Below are 15,746 nucleotides of genomic sequence, written 5' to 3' on the forward strand. Positions count from 1 at the left end.
CCCTGGAGGGGTTTTACTGGCCCAACTGTAGACTCCATTTGCAAATGGAAAAATAGTTCCCTTGATGAGAATCTCAAAAGCAGCTCTTGCTACACTCAAGGATGTGGACTGCTAGAGCTAGAACTCTTGAGAGCTCAGGTTTTGTCCTTCAGAAAGCCATAGCCACCTAGAGCAAAGAGGACGCCACACATAACCCTGGAGGCGCGCAGATGAGTGGGAGTGAATGTGTGCGCATGCGCTGGCCAAGAATTTCCGCAGCAGGTACCCCCGGAACATAGGCCCCACCCTCTCACGGTAGAGAGCATGAGTGGCGGCTTGACAGATGAGAAAACTAAGCCCTGGGAATAGTGACTTAGCTACTCTTGCACAGCAGCCCAGAGACCACAAGGCCACGCCCCAGGTGGGAAATTCTGACACCGTGGGGAGTCTGCGCCCAAGCCCCATCTCCACCTCTCAGCTGGGAGCAAGCCACCCAGCCCAAGCCACACCCATCAGGGGTCATGCTGGTACCTGGGAGCACCAGAGCGGATGTGAAAGTACAGTGTGGTGAAGACTCATTGTCTGGGGGCATGAAAAGTGAAAGCCCCCCCCACCCCAGCTGGGTGGGGTGGCACAGAATGGGAAGCCTCTGAGCACTCTAGGATGACCTGGTAAGCTGGGGTCAGGAAGGGCACATCTTAGGCTCCATTTCCTGGGTCAAAGACAGATGCCTGCTGACTCCACAGCCTTCCTGCCCTGTGATCCTACCTGCACCTGGGAAGTGACCAACCAGGGACCCTTCAGACTTTACAGGATCAGCCCCTGCAATATCATGATCCCAAATCCCTGTTGCATAGACAGGGAGGCTGAGGCCCAGAGAGGGGTAAGGGCCAACCCATAATCACACAGTAGGACTAGGTAGACCTAGTTACTAATTCTCTGGGCCTCCAGGTCTCCATCTGGAGACCAAAGTGGGTTAACCAATGTAATGCACCCAAGTAACAAACCAGGAGAATATACTCTAGAAAATAGAAGGCTCTTCAATGGGAGGATGATGGCGATGGTACTTGTGGTGGTTTTAAAAATGCATCTATAGGGAAAAACCTGAACTCGAGGACCATAGCAGAGGCACATCTTCCCCAAGGACCCCTAGAAGCCAACCCCACCTAAGGCCCAGGATGAAAGTTGGCAGTGGTGATGCCAGTCCCCTAGTCCAGAACTTCTGGAAGCTAGGGACTGTGCTTCAGTTCCATGAGGCTGTTCCCAGGTGCAGAGACAGACCCTCCATGGATCTGACAGGAAGACTGAGGACCCAGCTGGATAGTGACTTGGTGACTTGCCCCATGTCAGCCCACACACTCAGGAGCTAAGCTTGGGCTCCATCCTGTCCGAGTCCACTTCTGATCTCAGTCCCAGTCCCCAGCCCATCGCCTTGCCCACCAGGGAGCACCTCTATCAGGAAAAACAAGCTGCTCCCCTGGCACCCCACATTTGCATCACCCTCCCCTGGGGCCAGATCCCCCACCTGCCTCCCAGGTCTTACGGGAAAGATGGAAGGACGCAGCAGCCGGGTCCCCTTGGGGCCTGGCAAAGACCGACTCTAAGGAGCAGGCCTCATTTCCCTTTCCTGGGAGGCCGGGTGCGGGTGGGGCCCAGGCCTGTCCCCGTGGTGCCTGTCCACAGAGCCCGCCCTGTCCCCTCAGGGAAAGTGCAGCAACAGGCCCCAAACCAGATATGCAAGTCCGCCTGCCTCTGCCAATCCTGCCCTAGACGGAGGCCAAACCAAACAAAGCCTGGAGAGGAAGTGTCCCCAAGTAGGGGAGTCCATCCCCAGAGGGCCCTACCCCAAGGGTTTGGCCGAGGAACCACCTGGGACTGAAGGGCTCTCGGTGGTTACGCACTGGATACCCAGTAAGACCTCGACTTGATTCTGACCGGGCCCCTTTCTAGCCCTGCAGCTCTGGCCAAGTCTCCTAACCTCTCGGAGCCTCTGTCACCTCACCTAAAACGGAACCCAGGCATGGCACGCCAGACTCCCAGGGCTACGGTCAGCCTCCTCACAGCGCCTGGCCCAGGAAAAGCATGTGACACATGGGTAGTTATAAGTAGTTTCATCTTATTTAGAGATGGGGAAACTGAGGCCCCAGGGATAAAATTACCTAAGAAGTCAGGACCCCCAATCTTGATGCAGGAATAAGACTCTTGTCCCCCATCCCAGGTCTCTTGCATAAAGGGTCTGAGGCCCTGAGGGGGCCAAGAAGCTGGGGAGCGGGCTGTGAGCACTGTCCAGGGGCCTGGCCTGACTCCATCCACAAGGAGACATGGACAAGGCTCATGTGCTCTCTGGGCTTCCAGGTGGGGCTTGTATAATGTGCTGTGCCCACCACAGGAGGGTTTGGTCAGGCCAGTGTTCCCGGGAGGGCTGGGGTGGGAGTGGCTTGTCAGGGTGCTCTGGGACAGCTCCAGGAGACCTGAGAGCCCCAGGGGTGCCAGGTGGCAAGTGGAAGAGAGAATGAAGGTAAGAGAGGAAGTCAAGTTGAGGGCGAGGTTGCAGAATGAATGGTAGGTGTGGACCGAGCTGTCAGCCACAGAGTGACACTGGCAGAGCTGTCTGCGTCAGTCCTGCCCTGGGAAGTGCCAGCAGGATGTGGAGGCAGGTTGTGCGTGTGCTCGTGCCTTCATTCATTCTACAGGACCCCGTAACGGCAGGGAACAAGCCACACACTCGCTGCTCTCAGCGAAGCAAAATGACAAGAGGTTAGACATCAGAGTGTGTGTGGCGGGGAGGCTTTAATGGATGAGTTGCAGATAGATGTCGCAACAGGCTGGGGTGACAAGATCCAGCCCAGGGCACCCTTGGAAACCAGCCTGTGCCCCCAGCGCCTTAGGTGCACAGTGCTGGAGGCTGCTGCCCAGCCCTCCGAGGGGGCCTGTATCTCTCCATCCATCACTTCTTTGGCTCGGCTGGACCAGGGGCAATTCTGCCCTTGTCTCGCCTGCTGGCAGCGCACAGGAAATGAACCAGGGCCTCTAAATGATCTAATCAAATCCTCTCCCCAAATCCAATCCAGAACTCAAGCAGGCTGGGGAAGTGGCAGCTCACACCAGCGGTGGCTCCTGTGCCCCAGACCCCCCCGCTGCAGGGTCTGGGGATTAGTAATGGGCTGCTGGAAGTGACTTGCCCAATGTCACACAGGAGCCAGGATTGCTGACCCCAGAGGCGACCTGGTGGCTTTCCCTGGGATGACTCATCACATCCACCCAGAGGCTCTGGGTCTGCCCAGGAAACCACTTTCTGCTACAGGAGGGGAAGCACACTGGGGGCTGCCTCTGTGTCAGGGTGGCCCCTTCGCAGGCGAGAGTTTACAGAAGGCACTGGACTTCAAGCCAAAGGACCGGAGCGGCCTCCTCTCCATCATCTGCTGGCTTTGGGATCTCCACCGCCTGGTTCTCTGCCATGGAAAGGGGAGGGGGAACCTCCTGCCCCTGCTCCAGAGAGAGACAAGCCAGGAAAGGGCTGCGGGCCGGAAGGTGGCCTGGGAGAGGGAGAGGCCTGGGAATCCCTGCCCAGCTGTGGGCCTCCGGGCTCAGCTTCCAAGATGGGATGGTCCTTCAAGTTTGGAGCACTCCAGGTCCCCAGCTTCTGGGTCCTTGGCTCTACCATGACATCTGCAAACCTCAGCTTCTTGGCCAACACTGGGCTCCCTTCTCCCAGCCTCAGTCAACTCCTCCAGTGCTGGCTTCTCGACACCCTGAGTGGAGCCTCCAGTGCAGCCTCTGCTGCCAGCTCAGGGACCCTCCAAGGCCATTCTGAATCTTTCCTTGGCTTTACTAGAGAGAGTGGACAAAGTCCAGGACAGAGGCAGTGTCTGATAGTGACTGAGCTCCACTTTGCGTTTCCTGGTGGGGGACCCTTGAACTTAACCTCTGTGCCTCAGTTTCCGTAGCCATACGAGGGATTTGTAACACCTCCCCACGGTGCTGTCAGAGGAACAAACGAGTAATGTTCATCCAGAGCTTGGCACTGCGCGGCCACGCAGGCATTCAACAAGGGCAGCCATGACCACCCCAGCACAGCGTGGCTCGGCCCTCTGCTGCCCTGGATTTCCCCTGACCCATCCCCTGGGCACTTCTCCACTCCATCACGGGCTGCTCTGCCTGTCCACCAGCCTGCTCTGGACCCTTCTCCCAGGCCCTGGACTCTCCCTCATGTACCCATCCACTCCTGGGCTACAATCAACCTCCGCACCACTGGGCCACCGACGCCTCCTGGTCTACACAGCCAGCCAGCTCCGAACCCGCTCCTGAGGGCAGTTCCCACAGTCAAGCCTTTGCTCAATCCTCACCAAAGACTCTGCAGCCGGACACTGTTCCAGGCTCCGTGACACAACTGGGAACCAGAAAGACACAATCCCTGTGGTCATGGAGCTTACTAGCTAGAGAGGAAGGATGGGCATAAATCACCCAAGCTGTCACCCACGTCAACACAGGATAGTACCAACCATGGCCTGCGGCACAAAGGAGACTGACCGGGTGCTACAAGAAAAGAAAGGGGAGTGCCCAGGAGAGCCACCCGTGTGATGACCTGAGACTGAAATGTGCTCAGTGGGCCGGAGGGCTCCTGGGGGAGGAGGCGCCATAGGCAAAGGCCAGGGAGGAAGGACTCAGCGCCCCAGCCATGGAGAGGGCACCCTGGAGCCCGGGGTGGAGATGAGACCTGAAGATGTGCACCCTAATTCAACACACCCCAGACTGCACGTGCAATCTTTCCCCAAGTCTGTTCCTCCTCTGGGGGCCCCTATATGACGCTGCCACCATCACTCCAACCAGGGACCTAGACGTCATTCTCTCCTCCTTTCCCCCCACTATCACCACCCCCCCACACCCCCACCCCCCCCACCCCCCTGGCCAGCAACCACATCCTTAGCATCTTTTCTCGTGGAATCCCAGGAATCTCTCCACTTGGTGAAAGGCTGTGGGTGGTGGGGACAAAGGGCACATGGGAACTCTCAGTACTTCTGCTCAGTCCCCCAAACTACTCCGAAAAATGGAGTTGATTGATTTTTTAAAAAGAGAACATTTCTGCTCTCTGTGCCTGATCCTACGCTGCCCAGCATCCAGGCACGGCTGACCTTCCACCGGTGCCCTAGATCCCTCTGCTCGAGCTCAGTGCTACGTCAGGGAGCCTTCTAAGTGGACTTGAACTTGTCACTCCTCTGCGTGAACCCCTGCTGTGGCTCCCCAGGACCTCTCGGGTAAAGTCCAGGTTCTGCGGTCTTGGGAGACCCCGGGTTCTGCCCTTCCTGTAGCCCCACTGTGCTGCACCTCAAGTGTTTGATGAATGAATATTTGACTTAGTAATCCAATGAATGTCACAGGACCATGCAGACTCACTCCTCAAAGTTGGCTCACTGCCTAAGGGAGCTGGTGTGAAGCACAGACCCTGAGGCCTCGCCCGTAGCTACCAGGTCAGAGTCTGCACTGTAATCAGATCCCAGATGATTCATGTGCATATTAAGGTTTGCAAAACACTGATCTAGACTATTGGTTTGCAACAGAGCAGTACACTCTGGAATCGCCTGTGGATTGTTTAAAAATACCTTGGCTCAGGAGGCTGAGGCAGGAGGATCACAAGTTCAAAGCCAGCCTCAGCAACTTAGTGAGGCTCTAAGCAACTCAGCAAGACCCTGTCTCTAAATAAAATATTAAAAAAGGGCTGGGGAGATGGCTCAGTGGTCAAGTGCCCCTGGGTTCAATCCCCAGAACAACAAAAAGAAACCTATATCAGATCCCAATTTTACACTTACTGGATCAGATTCCCTAAGAGGGGGGACCCAGAGAGGCCTAACCCGGGGAAGACAAAGAGGAAGAAGCAGGAATTGGATCACAGACAGAAACTTCTCTGTCCTTAAAGGATCCCAGGACTCATAGTCTTGGGGGCTCAGGAGGGGAGCACACCAAGGCTCGGAGCAGAAGCCACCCACCCCAGGTCAGAAACTCTCAGGACAAAGCCAACAGTTGGGAAGGGAATTCCCTGAGGAGTGAGAAGACAGGAGGCCCCTCGTGGAACCTTCCCTGCTCCTGGAAGTGTCCCCAGACCGAGCCAGAAGGACACACCATGGCAGCCTGCTGAGCTTCCCTACTCCCCAGATGCCTGGGCGGGGAGGCGGCTCCCAAGGTCTGGTTCTGGGTCTTGTCAATGCCCTGCCAGGCTCCTGCTTTTCTCGGGGTCTCAGATACCCAGCCTCAACAGTGGGGCAGGGGGACCCCCAGGGTCTTTACCCAGCCCACAGCCCCTTCTCCATCTCCAGCTCTGCTCTCTGAAAGGCGGGGCGCTGAGAGCAGGGCTTCCCAGCTCCCTCCTGCGCTGTGCCCATGGGGGTCTGGCAGGAGAACCCAGGCCCGGCCGGGCTGCTCTGCTTAGTGGCTCTGTCCCTGAGGGCTCCACCAACGACCCCCGTCCTTGCGGGCACCCTCCTCCTTGGCTGCCACATGTACCCACACGGTCTCATTTCCCTAATATCTCTGTTTTGTCGAGTGCACTTCCTGCCCGTTCTGTGAGCCCTGTTGGTTAGATGGCCCTTCACACATGCCGGCAGGAGGGCTCTCGGCTCTCCTACCCCTGCCCTGCCCTGCCCTGCCCTGCATGTGTGGCCCTGGGGCAGGCCCCGCTCTGGTTCCTTTGGATCTCAGCCCTGGCATAGTCCTCACCACCACAACCGCCCCCTGCCCTGCCCCAGAGTTACTCAGCAAATACCTCCAGAGCCCAGCCACGTGCCAAGGCCTGTGCCAGGCACTGGAGCCAAACTGCAGCAGCACATCTTCCTGCCCCATGGGGGACAGGTGTAGGCCCAGGTCAACCTCTCCCCCACCCACTCCTGCCCCTGGGAGCTATGGCTGCACAGAGGTAGCAGGAAAGTCTGACAGACTCGGAGGAGGTTGTGGGGGAAACCACAGGACCTAGAGCCAGTGCATTTGGTTCCACGGGGCAGGAGCTGGCTGGGCTAAGGGACTCGGGCCTTCCCCTGAAAGTAGTGCTGGGCTCATGGGCTGTCTTGGCTTACTCGCAGCCCCTTGCCCCCTGCCTAGAGTTTCTTCGGCTTATTTGCTTTAAGATCTTGTGCAAGTTACTTAACCTCTCTGGGCCCCAGCTTCCTTATTTGCAAATGAAACCAATGGCACTAACCTTACAGAATTGCTAAAAGTGACAGTCTATGTAGAGGAATGGTCACAATGGCTGGAGTATAGCAGATGCTCATTTAATGACCCCCGCCTTAAACTTTCCTCCTTCTCTATTTCCACTATCTCTAGCTCTACCCACCCCATTCCGACAGCACTACAGGGTGAAGTCCAAGTTCCTTGCCACCAGAGCTCCAAGCTGTCACCTCTGCCTTTCCCCAGAACCTTCTCCAAGAGTCACATCCTTGTTTTCTGCTGCCTCTGTACAGCCGTAGCTCCCTGGGGCAGAGGTGGGTGGGGCAGAGGTCGACTTGAGCTTCAAGTCTCTCCCCCGTGGGGCAGAAAGATGTGCTGCTGCTGTTTGGCTCCAGTGCCTGGGGCAGGTCCTGGCACGTGGCTGGGCTCTGGAGGTATTTGCTGAGCAACTCAGTGGGGTGGAGGGATGAGCCAGGGCTGTGATCCTGAGGACCCAAAGCAGGGCCTGCCCTAGGGCCACGAGAGCAGAGCAGGGAGGCTTGGCAGGGGCAGGCGAGCCGAGAGCCCTCCAGCTGGGGCAGGTGAGGAAGCATCTAACTGCGCCGACCAGACGGGCAGGAAGTGGACTTGATGAAGTGGAGATACTACAGCACACGTGGCCGCGCGCGCACACACACACACACACACACACACACACAGCAGAGGAGTCAGCTCTACTTTTCTACTACCCAAGGAGCTTCTTTCCTCTCCTGTCTCTTCATTTCCTTTCTCCCTCCCTCCCTTCATTCAAAGGATGCTCCCTGGGCGCCCACCTGGGCCGGGCACTGTGCTGGGCGCTTCAGACCCTTCTGGGCTGCGGTGAGCAGTTTGGCAGGCCCTGCTCTGACTCCAGGAGGCTGGAGCCTGAGGAGTAGGAGCCTGCTCAGCCGGCGAGGAGGTGCAGAAACCCAGGCACCTGACGACTCTCCTGAACACGCTTCCAAATGGGGCTTTTCTGCCATGCTCAGCACTAGGGTTAATCAAACAAAAAAACCTCTGCCGTGCCAGGAAGACCCCGGAAAGGGCACAAATAGTGCTGTGGTCACAAGGCCAGAATCTGGGGTTGACATTCTTTTGCCAACCATAGAACTGTCAACGTGAGGCCTCCCTCACGAGGCTGCGTGGGGTGGGTGGAGGCAGGGCCTGGCACACAGCCGTGTTTTAGCACATGGCGGTGCCCCTCTGCTCAAGAGTAGGCACCAGGGACCAATCCCAAACTAAGGTCTGATTGCAAACAACAGCTTGGTGAGCAGGAGCACTCAGAGAGGCAGAGGGAGTGGGAGGAAAACCCACCGTGGTGGAGAACCGGGGCCTGGAGACCAACAGATCTGGGTCCAAACACCAAGTGTAGGCTGCTTCCCCTCCGCAAGGTGGCCTTTCCTCCTCTGTAAATGGTGACACAACACTGAGCACTGCTGGGCAATGATCCACATAAAGAGCTTGGCATGGGGCTGGGCACATAGCAGATGCTCAATTAGCAGCTGCACTTCCTGTGGTCAAAATAGGCCTCCCACCACCACCATCAGCAGCAGCAGCAGCTCCTCCCCTGCATTCAGTTCCGTGACAGCACACTGGCCATGTTGGGACCCTGACCACAGCCTGGAACAGGAGTCTTATCAGCTGTGTATGCAGGGGAGGAAACTGAGGCCCACACCAAAAGCCTTGGAGGCTGGGGGGGTGGGCGAGTTTGTGCCCCGCCTTCTCCTGGGTTGGGTCATCCTGTCTCCCTTTATGGCCCAGGCGAAATCACTCCCCTGTCTGGGTCTCATTCTCCCTGGGTCAGGGGTTGTCCAGCTCTGAATCTCAGCCAGCCCCGAGTGGTCAGATCTTGAGCCCCCGGTGTGGCCAGGTCTCCACGTGCGTGCAACAGGAACAGGAGAAGTGGACAGCTCCTCTTTCCAGGGACCCTGCAGGCTTGTGTGTCTGCCCGATTCCTAAAATACCTCCTCCTTCAGCGCCTGCATTGCTGGGGGTTCTGGTTGGGCAGAGGTGGCAGAAGGGAGGCTCTTCCACCCCAGGACACTGGAGTGGACATCTGGACATTGGACTCCACCACACCCTGTGGCCAAGGTCCCAGGCACCCTCCTACTTCTCCACTGCCTTCCTCCCTGACCAGCCCTGTGTCTGCTGAGGGGTGACGCTGGGGCTCGGTTGGGCTGGGTCAGTTCCAAACTCATCCTCCTGCCATCACCCTGTCATGGAACTGTCCCCCGATTCCCCTTGGCTTCATGAGAACCTGATTCTTTTCCTCTCCTGCTCAAAATCCCTCCAGCCTTCTGGAATAAAATCCCAGCCCCCCACCTGTGTGCCCTGCCCCCTCTCCCCCACGTATCTCCCCTTCTCCCTCCAGCCAATCTGATTAGCTCCTCTACCCTGTGCTCACACTGTACCTCCTGCCTAGATCACCTCCCGCCCCGTCCACCTCCTGATCTGCCTGACAAACCTCTACTCAGAACCCCAGCCCACCACGTGTGTGTGCCCCTTGATTCCTGGCCAAGGCGATGATGCCCTATGGAGAGAAAGGATGGTCTTTTTAATAAATTGGATATCCACCCCAGGGGAACGAGTCTTTGCCTCTGCATATGTAGTGCAGAAAAATCTATTTCAAATGGATTTTAGATATAAATATGAAAAAGGACAAAACGCCTAGCTGATCAGAGAAGAAGTTGGCTCCCTGTATCTGTGGGTTTCATATCTGCAGGTTCAACTAACCACAGACTGGAAATTCAGGGGAAAACATTTCATCTATAGTGAACGCAGACAGACTTTGTCATTATTTCCTAAACAATACATGTAACAATTCTTTATGTAGCATTTGTACTATATCAGGTCTTATCAGTAATCATAAATCAGAGATGATTTATTGCACCCAAGAGGATGTGACAGGAGTGTGCAAACATGACACCTTTCTGTACAAGGGACTTGAGGATGGGTGGCTTTGGACACCCACATGGCTTCTTGGGGCTAACTCCTACAGATACCGAGGGATGACAATATGTCCATAACCTCATAAGAAGCAAAGACACAGAACTCCGCAAGCATTCACCATACAAGAAAAAGATTAACAACTCGGACTGCTCTCCAAATATTCCCTTAAAAGAGCAAAAAGACCAGCCAAGGAGTGGGCGAACATATCTGCATTGTGTTTATCCAACAATCACATAGCCGGAATATTTTTAGGTTCCACAGATCAATCAGAAAAAGAAAAATGACAGTCCAATAGAAAAATGGAGAAAAGTCTTGTACAGGCACTTTGCAAACAAGGTCATCTAAATGGTCAATCAACAGATATAAAGGTACTCATTAGTCATCAAGGAAAAATAAATTAAAACCACATTAGAATATCACAATGTCAATATCAATAATGTGGGTAAGTATGTGGAGCAATGGGTGATGTCCTGCACAGCTCAAAGGAGGGTGTCTTGGCGTCACACTTTGGAAAATTATATGATGGTTATCTACCAAAGCTAATTATATATAACTCTATGACTCAGCAATTGCAAACCTGGGGTATTTACCCAACAGGAAGCAAGGACATTTACAGCAGCACCATGCATCATAACCTTGAACCAACAACAACCAAAATGTTCATCGAAAGTGGGAATGGATAAACTTAATGCCACACAGCCATGGGAAAGAACAAAGTATAACTTGACGCAATAACATTGATGATCTCGCCATTAAAACGCTGATGGAAAGAAGTCAGCAGAAAAGAATATTTACTCAATGACTCCATTTACACAAAGTTCAGAGTCAGGTGATGGTAATCAATGAACAAAATCAGACACGGGCTGCCTATGAGGTGGAAGCAATTGAAAGGGGTGCAGGGTACTGGAATGTTCTATTTCTTGACCCGACTGGGGTGCTTACATGCGTGTGTTCACTTTGTGACAATTCATCAGTATATATGTCTAATCTTCTTGTAAGTACGTGACACTTAAGTTTAGAAACAAAACTCCTTCTCCCTGCCTCTCCTCTGCGCTCCCTGGCTGGGGATCAGTTCTTTCTCCAGCAAGCCCCTGGCCCTCTGTACACATCTCCACCAGGGCATTCCAACTGTGTTCTTCCACAAAGCTGCTTCCCACCTCCCATTTGCTGAAGGCCTTCTGGACCATCCCATGTACTTCCCCACACTGTTGCATTTAGTTACGGCCACCCATGAGATGAGGTGCAGTGGCACTCCCACCCCTGAATGACCTGGAGTCCATACATTTGAAGTCTAGTCTGAGATCTTTACATGCTCACCTCATTTGATCCTGGGACCACCGCCTGAGGAGACAGAGGCAGGGGCTCAGGGTCCTGCCCAAGGACACATATAGCTAAGCTGCCGTCAAGTCCACTCCTGCATGACACATGAGACAGCCTCCCAAGATAAGGAGGAATACGTGGCTATACCTGCAGAGGCCATTTCTACACCTAGGGGGAAAATCAGACCTACAGTGCCAAGGGGTGGATAAGCCAGGTGGGAACTTGCTCTTTCAGCGGTCAAGCATGGGCACCACCAATTCAGCCTCACCTCCTGCAGGAAGCACCACTGAGGCTCGCAGGCTAGACCAGGATTCCCCAGGATTCCTGTAGCCCCTGGGCCTCTCCATCAGCACTGTGTTGTTTCTGTCCTTTACAGCCAGTCCCTGGCACTAGAGTAAGGATTAGGCCTTTTAGGCTATAATCACAGCTATACCCAGGAGGCTGAGGCCAGCATGGGCAACTCAGTGAGACCCTGCCTCAAAATAAAAAAAGGGCTGGGGGTGTGGCTCAGTGGTAGAGCTCTGGCCTCACATGCATAAGGGCATCCAGCACTGGGGGGGAAAAAACAGCCCTTTTATTTCTGCACCTCCTGTACCTAGAAAGAGCATGACACACAGAAGGGGTTCAACCTATGTGGAAGGAGGGAAGGAAGAATGGGAGGGAGAGAGGGCGCAGAAAGGACAGAACAGAACCACCATCTAGATCAACTGTGAACTCCATCAAATGAGATCTGAGCGAGGAAGATTCCACGTCCTGGCTGGACTCCAGCTATAACCCTTGACTTGGGGGTGGCATGGCTATGCCACCTTCCATTCTGGGGCTCCTCCCCTGGCTGCTTCCATCCTTCTCTCCAGGTTCCCACCAGGCATTGGGTCCCTGAGGCTCTGTTCAAGCCCTTTTTCTGCCCAACCATGTCCCCTTCCCTGGGCCACCTGCCCTGAATGCCTGAAGGTAACGAACCCCACCAAGGTAACAGCACAGCTCAGGGAGCCCTGCCCTGTGCGGAAAGCGTGCCTCGGCTAGCCCCACCCAACTGACTGCGTGCCCCACCTTTCTAAGTTGGGAACTGCAGGGCATTCTCTGGCAGTAGCCTGGGCCAAGGTGCCAGGTGCAGGCAAGCTGACCCATGGCAGGCAGGGAGATGGCTGGGAGAAGCCCTGGGCCATCTGGAGCAGAGGGCACATCTGGCAGCGCTCCACACATCTGCAGGGATGACCTAGGCCTAGGAGGAAGAGGGCATCCTGGAACCCTCTCCTCTCTCCTCGGTGCCTGGAAGCTCTGATCTCCCAAGTGGCTCATGGCTCACCTTGGAGACCAAATGGGAAGCAGCTTTCAGGGTCCCCAGGGACCCTGTGGCCACTGGCACCCTACTACTGAATGCCTGGGTACAGCTGGTTGTGCAGGCGAAGGCGGCTCCCTGGGGTTGCGCCCAGCTGGCCTGCTGTGAGCGGCTCTGGCCTCTCCAGGCTTAGGGGGCTGAGCCGTGAGCGGCCTTGTTTATCCCTGGGAGGAATGATGGTTTTCCCTGAGCAATGACATCTTGGAAACAGCCTGGCTCCACAAACAACAACAAACCTCCCGCCAGGCTGCAGTTTGCATGAGAAGGCTTCTGCCCAGAGGCGCCTGAATGTAAGGTTAGAGGCTGCTTCCCTGCTGAGCCAGACCCTGGCCTTGACCCTGACTCCTGGAACCCAGGAAGAGGAGGTGTCTGCAGAAAAGCAGAGAATCAGATGGCTGGAAGAGGCCTGGCAATACCTGATCCATTCCCTGCTTGTTCTAAAGGGGACACAAAGCCCCCAGAAGAGGCACATTTGCTGAACAGACACTGAAAGGTGTCCCGGTCTCCTGGGATTTCTCCATCACTTACATTGTTTTTCCAGAGAACAGCAGGACTATTGTCAGAAAGTCTAAGGGTCTGAAAAAGAAGGTGTCACCAGGAAGTCCAAAGATGGAGAGCTACAAGATGAAACTCGGGCACCCTGAGACACCCAGCTGGGGCAGTGGAGAAGGATGCAGGCTGGGCAGCCAGGGTCCTGGCTTCTTCCCTCTTCACAGTGGAGTCGTGTGTTACCTTACACAAGCCTTTTCCTTTGCTGCTCGCTCCTTTTCTTTATCCATCCAGAAGGCAAACAGACTCCGCCATCTCTAGAATCTTGGAGACCAAATGGGAAGTGGCTCTCAGGGTCCCCATGCTGGGCATGGGTATACCCTCCCCAACTGCATCTGCTGGGAGAGTCAGGCAGACCACTGGCTGAGAACCAGTCCCCCAGATCCAGCCTGGTTGGCACCATCTCAAGGGAGTCCAGGGAGCTAAGCGCTAACCACGTACAGACTTGGGCAAAGGACCATGGGCATTGTATGCACACCAGCCAGGGCTGCCCGCTCCACCTTCTGTGACTCAGGCTATGGTGTGGACACCACCTAGCCCAGCATGACCCCTGAGTTGGCTCTCCCTAGGATCTCAGCCAAGCTAAAGTCAGAATTCCCCCAGACTCACCTCCCATCAAACCCAGCCCCTAACCCCTTGGCTCTATGGATACAACCCCGACCTGCAGAGATTAGGGTCCTCCTAACGGCCCTCTAGCTGGCAGTGCCCACTCTCTCGCCAAAGAGCCAGGGTGTGCTCACCCACCCTCGTTAGCCAGGGCACTTCAACACCCGCTCCAAATATGCCCCAGGAGCAGGCCAGGTTCTTGGGTGACTAAGGGGAGAATAAGGCCCATATCCTGCATAAATAGGACACAAAGCAGCCACCGGCAATGCTACCACTAATGGACCGACTCATTCACTCTAGTTGTGAAAGTTGGGTAGGATTAGGACCTGGAGGGAAGGAAAGAGAGGTGCTTTCCAGACAGATAGAATTGCACCCACAAATGCTGGGAAGCAAAGCAAGAAAGAATTGCACCCACAAATGCTGGGAAGTGGCTTTCGTTGTTACTGAGTGTTGAACAACAGAAGCCACATGGAAGGCTCAAAGCCCTCGTGGGTGGCCAGTGCCTCCATCCTCACCACTGCCTGCTTCTCAGATGCCTGGCTGGACCCAAGCGAGCCCTGCTGCGGAGTTTGGCTCCCGGGAGGACCCGCCCTGGGCTAAGCCATGCCACGTGCTAGGGCTGGGGAAGAGGGGAGGTGTCCTTTGGCTGGGCACAGAGGACTCAAGGGGCCCTGGTGGAAAGTTTGACTCTGGCTGCAGTGCGCTGGCAGGGATCCCATAGGCACCAGGGGGCAAGCCTCTGCAGAGCCTTCCTTCCAGAGATGCACCCACTCCAGCAGTCCTGAGAGGAGCCAGGAGCCCCCTGGCCACAGGTCTGAGGGCATCAGGGTGAGAAAAGTTTGCAAGAGTGGCCTGAGGGTCTGGTCTCCCTGCACCAAGCCAAGCATCTCAAGCCAGGGGTGCCAGTGGCTTTCCACGTGTCCTGTCCCCGCTCCTCTAGGAGGCAGAGATCCTCCATCCTGGTCTTGGTTCAGCCATAGACCTGCTGTCTGAACTTGAACAAGGCTCTCTCCTCTCCAGGTCTGGATTCTCCCTCCTGCCCTGGGCAGAAGGTTCAAGAGTTTTTCCTAGACACCTTGGGACAAGGGTAGACACGTGGACCCTTCAAGTTGAGGAAAGAATTGGTGTCTGCCGCTTGGCAGTAGCTGGCTCTGTGGGGGGCATGCATCTCTAACCACTACCCTCTTCCTTATGGGTCTCAGTTGGAGCCAAGAGAGCAGGTGCAAGCCCTTCCCCAGGGGGTTTTGAGCTCAGGAAGCAGAGCAAGCCTGCTTGTGTTTTCAAAGGTCATTTCTGCAAAAAGCCAGTCTCAGGGATCAGACTTGAGACCAGCCCTGGAGACCCCCTTTTTCCCTGCCAGAGGAACCAGGCAGCGCTGCCATTGCCAGTGCCTGGTGTGTGGCCAATGTCCCTGACATAATAGCCAACACTGCTGGCGGAGCGCTCCCTCCCCATGCAGTGTCCTGACTTCTCGGTCACCAAACATTCCTCTTCTCTCCCAGAAAGAAAAACTGGCTGACTAGCCCAGAAGTGGGGAGCAGCCAACAGTGGAAGCATGCCCTCTAACCCTGCAGGACCCCCGTACACACACACACACACACACACACACACACACACACACACACACACGGCTACCTCAAAACAGAATACAACCGGTCGCAACATGCTTATCAATGGCTGCCCTGGGGAAGAAACAATAGAAACAAGGGCAGGGGCTGGCTTGGACAGAAGCCCCCCGCCCACCAGCACACCCCTGTCACCAAGGCACCTACCCAGCACACTCCAGCAGGGACCCAGGCGACCCTGGGCTGCCGCTCCTGCCAGCCCGCCC

At 55.5% G+C, this 15,746-nt stretch overlaps 1 protein-coding gene across 5 annotated transcripts in view; it reads right to left on the reverse strand.

Annotated features, from left to right (window-relative positions):
• The window catches only part of Rgs3 (regulator of G protein signaling 3), a 117,451-nt gene that overhangs the window by 14,983 nt on the left and 86,722 nt on the right, over positions 1–15,746 (reverse strand). The window contains exon 2 of one of the 5 annotated variants that reach the window (XM_015492162.2): positions 15,688–15,746. The exons of the other annotated variants lie outside the window; for them this stretch is intronic. The gene's annotated coding sequence lies outside the window, so the exon portion shown is untranslated. The remainder of the gene's footprint in view (positions 1–15,687) is intronic. 5 annotated transcript variants of the gene reach the window in all.

The sequence above is a fragment of the Marmota marmota genome, unplaced genomic scaffold, assembly GCF_001458135.2.
Source record: "Marmota marmota marmota unplaced genomic scaffold, marMar, whole genome shotgun sequence".
In the NCBI taxonomy this organism is placed as follows: domain Eukaryota; kingdom Metazoa; phylum Chordata; class Mammalia; order Rodentia; family Sciuridae; genus Marmota; species Marmota marmota.